Genomic DNA, 11,871 nt, shown 5'->3' on the forward strand with positions numbered 1-11,871 from the left:
AACATCAAGTGCACTAGAATTACAGGGAATTGTTTTATATAGTGCACATTGTAAGGGAAGTGGACACAATTTGGGACAGCGCAGTATTTTGACTTGAAATGTTCATACAAATGAAAAACAGCAAGACTTTACTGTAAATAAAACATCTCATAACAAATGTGACGCAGTAAAGTTGATGATAAAATGTTGATTTCTTGATTTTTATAATCAGTGGTTTATAAACACTTGTAATACAGAAACTCTATCTGTCTAGAACAGTCTGATTAAATTCTGTTTCATTGGTGCTACCAGGTGGGACATAAATAATAGTTTTAATCAGGTTTTATTTCACCAGATATATTTTATCCTTTATTTTTCATTACAATTTGTGTTGCCTTATTCTCTGAGCTTTACAATAAATGCAGCAGTTAAAACTACCGTCTACAAACTAAATGACGTCTAGTAGAGTTACACCTCATATTTACGTCAACATTCAAACCTGTTATGTATAAAACCAGTAAAACCAGAAGAATGATTGTACAGAACACACCCACACAGCCTGATGTACAATCTGTCATTACAGCAAGCGGGTTCTTCTGTGTGGAGTTTACAGGTTCTTTTCTGGTGATCCAGTTTCCTCCCACAGTACAAAGATCTGCATTCAAACTAATTGCCATTAGGCATTAGGTGTGTGTGTGTGTGTGTGTGTGTGTGTGTGTGTTTGCTTGTTCTCTGATGGACTGGTGACCTTTCTGGGGTATTTACTGCCTAATGTCCAGTTAATTGTACCCACTGTGACCCAGAATATGATGGGTGGTTACATAGACAATGAATAAATGAATATATGAATCATTATGGTGTCTCTGTATCTTCTCTATCAGTCATGGCTTCCTCCAGCAGTTTCCTGTCTGAAGATCAGCTCCAGTGCTCCATCTGTCTGGATGTGTTCACTGATCCAGTCTCTACTCCATGTGGACACAACTTCTGCATGAACTGTATCAAAGAGTGCTGGGACACCAGTTCACACTGCCAGTGTCCAGTATGTAAGATGGATTTCCCCAAAAGACCTGAACTACATGTTAACACCTTCATCTCTGGACTGGCTGCTCAGTTTAGGAAGCCAGTTCAGGTCAAATCAAGCAGCACTGCAAGAGAACCTACCAAATCTCTGGTGTTCTGTGAGGTCTGCAGTGAGAAGAAACGTGAAGCTCTGAAGTCCTGTCTGATCTGTATGGTCTCTTACTGCAAGACTCACCTGGAACCTCATGAGAAAGCTTCTTCATTAAAGAAACACAAACTAATAGATCCTGTGGAGAACCTGGAGGATTACATCTGTCAGAAACATGGGAGACCTCTGGAGATGTTCTGTAGAGACGACCAGACGTGTGTGTGTCAGTTCTGCACTGAAACAGACCACAAGAACCACAACACAGTTCCTATAGAGGAGTAGAGTGCAGAGAAGAAGGTGAGAGATCTTATACACTGAGCTCCAGATTTATTTGCACCTCTGGTAAAGAGGATTTAAAAAGCTTCTGAAAATGTCTGTGATTGATAGGGTTGGGCGATATGACGGTATTACCGTATACCGCGGTATTTAAAAATGGTGACGGTATTTTAAAAATGTGAAGCGCCAAATTTCTGCTTCAGGTCTACCTTGAAAACTGAGACTTTAGGACATTTGCGCATCCACAGTAAGGGAGGGGTGGGAGTGGTAGGCGGTTGGAGCTCACTGATTGGTTGTGGGGTGCTTACTGTGTAAGGTGGTAACACAGAGAAACAAGTGAAAAGCCACAATGGCTAGCGTTAGCTGGGAGGTAACAATCAGAAACTGAAAAACGGCTCGTATTTTAATTTTCCAAAATCAACATTTTTTGTTAGTTCAACCGGAAATTAACACAAGTGCGTGCATGCGCAGACATGTACGTATTTACTTCATATATATTCAGTGTAAATCGAGCACAAGTGTTGAGAATAAGGAGCAAACAGTAATAATAACGTTACGCCCGATCCCCTGTTCAGACTTTTGTGTCTGCCGTAGTTTTTCCTGCCCGTGTAAGAACTATTTTTTCCTAAATAAAAGCACTATATTAAGAAAAAAGAATGTTCTTTTCTAACGTCTCACCTGTCGTGTAATGTGAATTATAAATATATTGTCTGGCCCTTTAAGAATGTTAAGTGCACTATAGGGCGCAGGGAGCAAGTGTCTAGGGAAGATTTCGGAATTGACCTTTTATGACTGTGCTCGTCTTGTTTTGCACTGAGCTTGTGTGATTTAAAGTGGCGTTCTTGTTAAACCACTCGATTGTTTGGACTTATTTTACATTATTTTACAACACCGTCATCGCAACATTAACATTTACATTAATATTTTTTTGTTACCGTATAGAACTTAATTCTTTATTACAGGCCTAACTAATCGTACACTTTCAGACACTTTTAAGAAATAGCTTTAACTATAAACTAACCAGTTAAATTTTGAAATATATTGAAGTGTTTAGCCTGCTATTATTCTGTTTTGTGTGGGCAATGAGAGATTACAATGGCTAAATGTTAATACACTGTAAAAAATTTTTTGCTTGCACAACTAAAAAAAACTTGGTACAGAATTTCCCCATATTTTTTTTTGTTGACTCAACTTTTATAAATTATTTGTTATACTGACTGACTTTTTTTTGTCAACACTTAAAGACATATTTAGTTGAGTAAACAAAAAAAAAACCCTTGAGACAAAATTTCCCTGAAATTTTTCCTGTCTACTCAACTTTTGCACATTTGTTAAACTGACTGACATTTTCTTGTCAATATTAAAATACATATTAAGTTGAGCAAACATGAAAACATTCATTGTACTATGAACTACAAGTAGTCTTGAGCAAAACTCTTTGAGTTGCAATGACTTTTCTTTTGTTTACCAAACAAAGAAAATTTAGTTAATGTAAGCCTTACATTCTCGCCTAATAAACAAAGCTTTCTTAAGTTGAGTTGGCTAAAAATTATTAATTGTAAATCAGTACTAAGAAATATCAAGTTTTGCTATAAAATTTAAAGATTACAGCTGGTGTGTGAGGTGTAAAGAAATGGAGGAGGCTTTAAACTTTAGAAGAAACAAGATTTGTTTTATTAATCTCACAGCCTCAGCTGATGCATTAAGGATACATAAACCTAACACCAACCATGGCAAGAACCTTCTCTTTCCATCAATCCTTCAATCCCACCATAAAAAGAAACCAAAATTAGCAGTTCCAAAGTAACCAACGCAGAAACACAACAAAAGTTCTCCAAAACTTTTCTTAATTCTTGAAGGGACTTTACAATGAATAACGAGGGTAAAACACCCACCAACTGAAAGCAATACTTTGGCTGTCTACAGCTTGAAGAGTTTATTCTTTAGGCACTGAACTCTATTGGTGCACCTGTCTCCTAGTCCGACAAAGATGTTCTGCACTGCCTCAAATGTGTATTTTAGTCCCTTTGGATATTCCATGTTCAGTGCATACAACAGCCCAAAAATAATCATGAAGGCTGTGATGAAGTCATAAAGGTTTTCCATTACCACCGTTTCCTCAATGACAGTGACCAGGTTTACAGGTGTCTGTGGTGTTGACTGAGCAAGGTCATTCTCCATCACTTCAACAATGATCATTTTTTCTCCTCTTGTGCAAGACTCTTCTGGAACAGTAGCCTAAGTTGAAAAAAGAAAAAGGGAGTCAATATATTTGTTTTTGAATATTCTAAGCTAAATCATTGTGTATGTGTTAAAATTTTGCAGGGCTTAGAGTACATTGTACTGAAATATATCTATAGTAAAGAACAGGTTCCATATTATGATATTCTTGTCATAAGAGGTTTTTTTTTACTTATTAAAGGAATTTACTTTTCTTATCGTCAGTTGTAGCATTTGATGCCGTTTGAAGTTTTTGTAGAGTATTGACCAGTTTGCAAAGAAAAAGCATTATTTGTTTACAGGGAAGGGGAACAACAGTGACCAAACCTTAAGCAGAAGTCATTCTTGACTGACCAGGAGAGCTTGTGGCTGCACAAGCACCAAATTTTAGTAATATTGTAACCGGCCTCAGGCAGAGGACTGTCAGAAGAGCTGGACAACCAATGATGGATATTTCCATTAAGGAGATGCAGGGTCACTAGGCATGAGCCCAGTGTTTTCTAACCCTGGTCCTAAAGGAACACTGTCCTGCACATGCCTTTTGTCACTTCCTTTAATACACATCCCACATAAAGGCCCTCTTGACGTCCCAATTCAATTTGAATTATGTCTTAAATGATGGGCAACATATTCTGGACTTCATTCAAATTATAAAGTAAATTTGAATATTAAAATGCAAAATTAAAAACTCTAATTCAATTGTGTTGTGTATTTACAATGTGAGTGCAGAATTCAAATGTAAAATGTGTATTTATATTTGTATTTTTGTGCATAATGGCTGCTAAAGTTTATATGGAAAAGTGCTTTTCACATTACAATTTATTGTCTTAATGATCTGACTGATATATAAAAAGGAAAAAACAATACACACAAAATAGCTTGTTAACAACTGATAACTATTTTTAATGGATGTGCAAGAAAAGCCCCTGGTACGTGCCGGTCAGTGTTAATTCAAGACCAGTGCTCCTCTGAGCAGGCAGCAGGAAGGCAGAAAACACCCTGGACAGTCCACCAGTCCATCACAGGAAAGAAGCCATTATGCACAGAAATGTAAATGCTAATACAAATTTTGCATTTGAATTTGAATTATCAGCTTAATAATGCACTCACACTAGAAATGCAATTGTAAATACACAATTGAATTTGGAATTTGAAATTTTTTATTTGAAGTTTAATAAAGTCTGAAATACGCTGCCATAGATGCACACTCAAAATTCACGACTGTGTGGTTTTACTTACAGAAACTCACAAGAGCTATCATATTATATTGCTGAAAACTCACCAGGCAGATCTTTGATACTGGCTCATGCTCCCTTAGATACACTGGCAGTCCCCTTAGAGCTGTAGCCCTCCTATGGGATAGTATGTCTGTTGTCTATAAAGTGAAAAAAAAAAAAACATATTAGGTACACCAAATTGCTGCTGTCAAAACAACCTTGTATCTCCATTTTGATTTCATGATGAATGGACAAAATGAAACTGCCCAAATTTATTTAGAAAAAGTCTGTTGAATATCACTGCTATAGAGCCTTAATACTTTTTGTTTTCATTAATCTTTATGTATTTATTTTCTCTATATTTTAAGGCAAACACACAATAACCCTAACAAAGCAGATAATGAATATATTGCCAAATATACAGTGTACACTGATCAGGCATAACATTTGGAACACCTGTGTGGTCATAATTTGTTGGTTCCCCCTTTGCTGCCAAATCAGCCCTGACTCATCAAGGTATGGACCAACACCTTTCTATCAGAACCAGCATAAACGTCTTCCGCAGTTTGGACTAGAAGTCCCAGAGAGGGGTCATTTAACATTTCTACCTTTGGAACCCAGAGACGGGTCGAATGACCTGAAGGATTTTAGCTAACATCCTATAATCTCTTTTAGCTCTCGTGGAGACAGGACGCACTTTTCCCTCCTCCTCCCTTATCTACCCTGCTTGGCTTCTCCTGTTTTGTCTTGTCTCGTCACTCTGCTCTACAGAGATTTTTCTCAGCACTGCTCTTCAAAGAACAAATTATGGAATTGGTTAAATGGTCTCTGAATGCTATTGACACCATCTTCTCATCGAGAAGTTCGGGTTCGGGGGAACCCACATGCCCCGACGGGACGCAGATGGCAGGATACGCGATGGACTCGTGGGGGAAGTGGGGAGTCGTGTGCTTGGCACCTCTTTCGTTGGAGGACATCGAGGATGTTTATCTATTCGGAACTTTGATTGTGGGGTTTGTGCTGATTGGATTAGGCGGTACCCTGCTGTATCGGGAAATTAAAAGAGTTGGGTCAGTTGTCAAAGGTCCCCATAAACTGCCCAACCTGATTGAGATGGTGGGTAGAGCCGTGGGAACTCAGACTGTGAATTTGAATCGGAGTATGGATTCCATCTTGGAAAGAATAGCGGCTCTGCGAAATGAGATGAACCAGAGATGCATAAATTCTGACAGTCTGTGTTAAATTTTTTTCTCAGACAAAACAAGAAGTCATTTTTGCTTTTGGCTCCCCTGTTATGAGCAACTGCCTTGTGATAAGTAAATACCTCGGACAGTCTCTCCCCGCTGGGACGACTGGGGTCCTTGCCAAGATATGGGAGGACATTACAGATGTACTTTGATTTCAAGTCGCAAGCCACCCAAAACTTGATGCCAAACTTGTCTGGTTTTGTTGCAATGTATTGCAGAAAACAGCAGCGAGTCTTTGACGGGAAAAGCTGTTCATCAATAGTGATGTGTCGACCAGGGTTGTAGGATGCGATGCAGTTGGTGACAAACGATCTCCACACATCGGAGATTGCAGCAAACTTATCGGTCTCCGCTCGCTCACTGCGTGTGAACATGTCATCAAAGCGTAGGTGTTGCATGATGTCTTGGAAGCGGTTTCGGGCCATAGTTGCAATGATCCTTGGGTTTGCCAGGTTTGCTGACCAGCTGTCACGTAGTGATGGAACCTTGGTCACCCCCCGCAAGATAATGACTGAAATAAATGCCATTAGTTCTGGGAGATCCATGAACCAATCCACCTGCTCCGTGTGACGTGCATGTTGAGTAGTCCATTCTTGAATGCTACGAAGCATGTCAAGAGTGATAAAACAGAGGAAGCTCTGAAGGCGACTCCGGACACTTCGTCTGGCCTTAGCCCTTGGCTCTCCATCTGTAGGGTACGGTTCTATTGGGGTGAAATGGAGACGTTTCCCCACTTGTACTTCACGCCACACTGTGCCATCTTTTGCGGTCTCTGTCGGCTCACTCGCCAACCGAGCTCTCTTTTTTGGTAGAGGAGGAGTCTCCTCATCTGCAAGATAAATAATTTCAAATTAACATTTTGTTTTGGTTCTAAATAAAAAAGATAGTCAGGAAATAAAAATAGGTAATTTGAAAAATCTAACCTGAAGACAGCTCAGAGTCCGAATCCGGTTGAAGGACTATGTCTTCTCCATCTGAGTCACAAGGGTTGGTGTTGCTCAGGATCAGTTCCAATGCCTGTTGAGTGGTGAGCCTTCTCTGCATTTTGTTTCTTTTGAACAAAATAGGTGAAGCAGTCACCTATTTATCCCCCACAGCACAAAAGGCTGCATGCAAATTTGCTAAGGTGTTAGCAACCTTATGCATATCACCTGCACAACAATGCAGCTGGGGGGTGGGCAGACACACTCAGGAGCAGCTTACATTCTTTTGCTTACACTCTTTTACAAGACCTTTGTTGAGGTGGATCAACACAATTAATTTGTTTTGTTTTTTGTCTGTCATTTTGAACCCACTTCTTTCACATCTTTTTTTAAAAGAAAAACATAAATAAATTATTTTAGAAAAACTTGAAACAGATTGTATGTTTTGCAAACTATATGTACATTTGGCAAAATGACCTGGATAATGCAGCACATCACGGATCAGCAGCAAAAGGTCACATCTCTCCCAAAACACTTCATGTGTGCTTCAAAACAAAATGTGTGTTTTATACAAATTGTCAGTTCCCTCAAAATGCAAAGTCTCTTGACCTGTGTTTCACATGGTGTTTTGAGGATGTCATCTCGGTTTCAAGAAATGAGCCAAACCAATTGAAAAAAAAAACTGTAAATCAACTTAAATTTGTTCAAAATGTGCACCACCGTGCCACCAAGAGATATAAGTTCAAAATATAACCAGTTGATTTCACAACTGTTAAGAGTATGTTAGAAATTGATTTTTTAGGTAAAATTTATTGATTTATATGGTAAAACTTTTTGACTTATAACTGTACTTAAAAAGCTGACTTTTGGATGGAAAAAGCCATTACATAATGTCTGGCTAATTCTCTGTACAGAACATTTAGGAACAGGGAACTGAAACTGATCTTTGTGAAGACCCAGGACTCTGTGTCTTGCCAAAATGTACAGGGGTACAGAAAAAGATTTTGTATGCTTCAGCATTTTGTGGAAAAGACAGCGCACACACATAAGCATTTTTGACGTGATCAGGAATTAATGAAGGTATAAAACTAAAGAGTGACCAGAGGTGGGGGCTCTTTTTGCTTTTTTCCTCTCTGGCGCTTCGCTTCTTGCTTTGAACTTTTCTCTCCTGAGAAGCTTCAGAAGACTCGTCTGGATCCGAAGGAAGACTTAGACGTAAACTTACTTATATTCATATTAATAAATCATCATTATTATTTGACTTAATCTTGAATTTTGGTATTTTTTGTCATTGACACCCAAAAAAGTAAAAGATCTGTCTTTAAGGCCATTGGCTCAGAAAGGCCAGGTTTTTAGTCCTTTTCAAGTATTAGACAGACGTTAGTGTGAATTCAGCTCTACTCCCCCCTGCAGATTCCTCAGGCAATGGCCACATTTACAAATGAAAGGATGCTAATTGGAGCCATCAGAGTCGTCAGTTCGGACTAAGGGTCATTTGACCCTCTTTCGGGACTTCAGGGGGGAGCTCGAAATTTCTGGGACTTCTAGTGTTAAAAGAAAAAACGATAACTAACTGAAACTGTATTTTGCGTTTACAAAACTAACTAAAACGTACTAAAATTATAGAGAGAATACCCTTCGTTTTCGTGTTTGTCAATTTATTTATGAGCTTTGTGAACTGGTATGAAATCGATTATTTCCACTCAAGCAGTTTTACGTTAGCTGCCGGCACCGTACTGTACCTCATGCGGTCTTTCCCAATCCGCTCCCTCCTCACTAACACTTCACTACAGAGGGACACTCCATGTGAACGCGCAAACGGAGGCGGAGTGGAGAGGGGGAGTGAGTAGGGAGCGAATTGAGATTGGGGAGATGCGTCCATGACGGCACTTCATGTTTACATTCCGTTTTTGCTCACCACGCTAGCCTTCAAAATGACCACAGCAACAGTTAAGTTTATGTTTTTCTCAGATTGAGCTCCCTAATGTGTCTCATGAATTAGTTTTTGAATTAAATTTTAAATCACGATTAAAAAAAAATTTCTCAAGATGAAACATTTTAATCAAACTATTTTTATTGTGCTCTTTGTGCCATGTAAATGTGTGTCTCTGTGGTTAATTGCATTTCTTAAAAGTGCATGAAGCAGAACGCTGATTAAGAACAATATAATGGCCAGTGATGGCTCAGTGGTTAAGTTACTGGACTAGTAAACAGAAGGTTGCCAGTTCAAGTCCCGCCACCACCGAGTTGCCACTGTTGGGTCCCTGAGCAAGGCCCTTAACCCTCAATGGCTCATTGTGTTCAGCTCATCGTGTAAGTCGCTTTGGATAAAAGCGTCTGCTAAATGCTAAAAATGTCAATGTAAATATAAGCACAGGCGGACGGACACGGTCAATTCAGAGATCTTCCCTACACACTTGCTCCCTATGCTGTATAGTGCATAGGGAGCAAGTTAACTATGCACTGTATAGTGCATAGTTAACATTCAAAAGGCCAGACAATATATTTGTAATTCACATTACATGACCAGTGAGACGTTAGAAAACAAGATTCTTTTTCTTAGAATAGCCCCTTCTTTAAAGAAAAATAATTCTTGTGTGAATTACAAGGGCAGGAAAAACTACGGCAGATACAAAAGGTGCATAATTGTTCAACAGTAATTGAATACATTTTTTAAATGGTATATTTTGTTGAGTTTTTATTACACAATACTTACTCTGACCTTTTTGAATCCTGCACCTGAAAAATAACCCAAAGTATGAAGAAACTAAAACTAATACTAAAACTAATAAAAACTAAACTAAAACTAAGCATTAAAAAAATAATAAAAACTAGCAAACCCACTCTAAAAACTAATTAAAACTAACTGAATTAGAGATTAAAAAGTCAAAACGAAATAAAACTAAACTACTGTAAAATGAAAAATCCAAAACTATTATAACCTTGGTTCACTCATGTGTTCACTCCTAGAAGCAGCCGGTTCATCCACTGTATGTATGTGGAAGCTGGGAGGGAGTCGTATCAGTACAGTAACAGAACAGTTCTTTATTGATGGATTTTAACTTGTGGTTTCTGTTATTTGAATCAGTTACAGAATCATTCTGTAATTCTGATCTTTTGCCTTCCTAAATTTGATGAGGCATGGGGGCACAGATGATTAACATGTCAGTTCCTTTTAAGAGACAAGTCACATGCACCTTGTTGAGTGTTAATTTGCTTCAGGTGGGAGTGTTTCTATAGATTGGTTTGTCCCTCACAGACTTGCCAGCTCCTCTGTTTGGTAACCTACTTTCTCTGGTACCATGATGCTAGACTTGCTCTGGTTTGATGTTCTGCTGGCATGGAATGCCAGGAAACTTTTATCTTTTATGAAAACTCACCACAGCCGTTTTCTATAGAAATTTAATATGTAAAATAAAAATAACAGGAGAAATCTGATGAGGTCTAATTTACTTTCTGACTGAGTTTTACATGAGTGTTTCAGTTACACACCAGAACCACAGTACAAATGTCTTCTCTTATAATAGAAAACACGAATATTCAAGTGGTGGAGAAAATAACTTCAGATCAGGAAGCAGCTTGATTTTGTAGTGAATAAATCACAATCACATTACAGCTGATCAGGTGATTTAATTATATAAATTAGAATAAACACTGCAGTACTAATAAAAGCCTGTTCAGTCATTTATATACAGTTGTGCTCAACATTGTTGGCAGCCTTGATTGTTTAGTATAAAAAAGTAAATATCTTCAGAAATAAGTGGACATAGGTGGTACCAATTTAGCAAGTCCAAATACATCCAACAAAAACTTGTCCTGTCAATGCACATGCAGTCATTTCAAAACAATAAAGAAAGTAGAAACATATCACATGGACAGGATTAAAGGTGCCCTTCCCTAAAATTTATTTACACAACGTTTGGCATCAGTGACAGTCTCCAAACATCTGTGAGCCTCTTATTCCTGTCTGCTGGTAGTTTTATCCACTGAAGTTCTCTCACACATTTGAATTGACTCTGGATTTCAGCTCTGAACATTTTCTAGTGGACTGAGATCGGGACTCGTCGCTGCCAGTTTAAAACAGTCCATTTTCCTTCTAAAGCATTTTGTGTTTTGGGTCAGTATCATGCTGTAGGACTGACACTTAGTTTTCTAGATCTTCCACCATGGTTCACTGTAGGTAAGGTGCACTTTTCTTTGTAGGCTTCATAAACAACACTGGTATTCATTGTCAAAAAGCTCTAATTTGGTTCTATTTATATTTTCCCAAAATAATTGTGGTTTGTCTTTGTGCGTTCTGGCAAAGTTCAGTCGCTCTTTTCTTATTCCTTCTTTTAGGCAGTGGGGTCCTATTTGACTTTCACCCACAGAGCCCTGTTTTCTTTAGTGTAAGGCATATCATACATTATGAAACCATCCATCCAGTTGTCTCCAGGTCAGCTTGAAGTTCTTTGGACGTTGTTGGAAGGTTCTCGACTGTAGCAGACCTCTTGATAACATTGAAGATCTTGTACCCTGTAGACTACTTGTGTTGGTGATAATAGCATTGCTGGTTTGCTCAGACAGCTCTCTTCTCTTTACCATTGTGAACAAGAAACAGGGAATAAAATGAGCCGTTTTAAGCATCAAAGACACCATTCATAGGCTAATTAAAGTCATGTGATCACTGACAAGGTGGGACAGGTGAGTGTAATTTCTAATGAATCACAGGTTAGTCTGATTTTGCTCTTTGCTTCAAGCTGATCAAATGGTGCCGTTAATTGTTTCTTTGCATTAAATTCAATTTTGTCTCCTTTTATTCCTGCCAACTTATGAGTTTATACATACAAGCAGCTTCACTA

Source organism: Trichomycterus rosablanca, chromosome 4 (genome assembly GCF_030014385.1).
Source record: "Trichomycterus rosablanca isolate fTriRos1 chromosome 4, fTriRos1.hap1, whole genome shotgun sequence".
NCBI classification, from domain to species: Eukaryota; Metazoa; Chordata; class Actinopteri; order Siluriformes; family Trichomycteridae; genus Trichomycterus; species Trichomycterus rosablanca.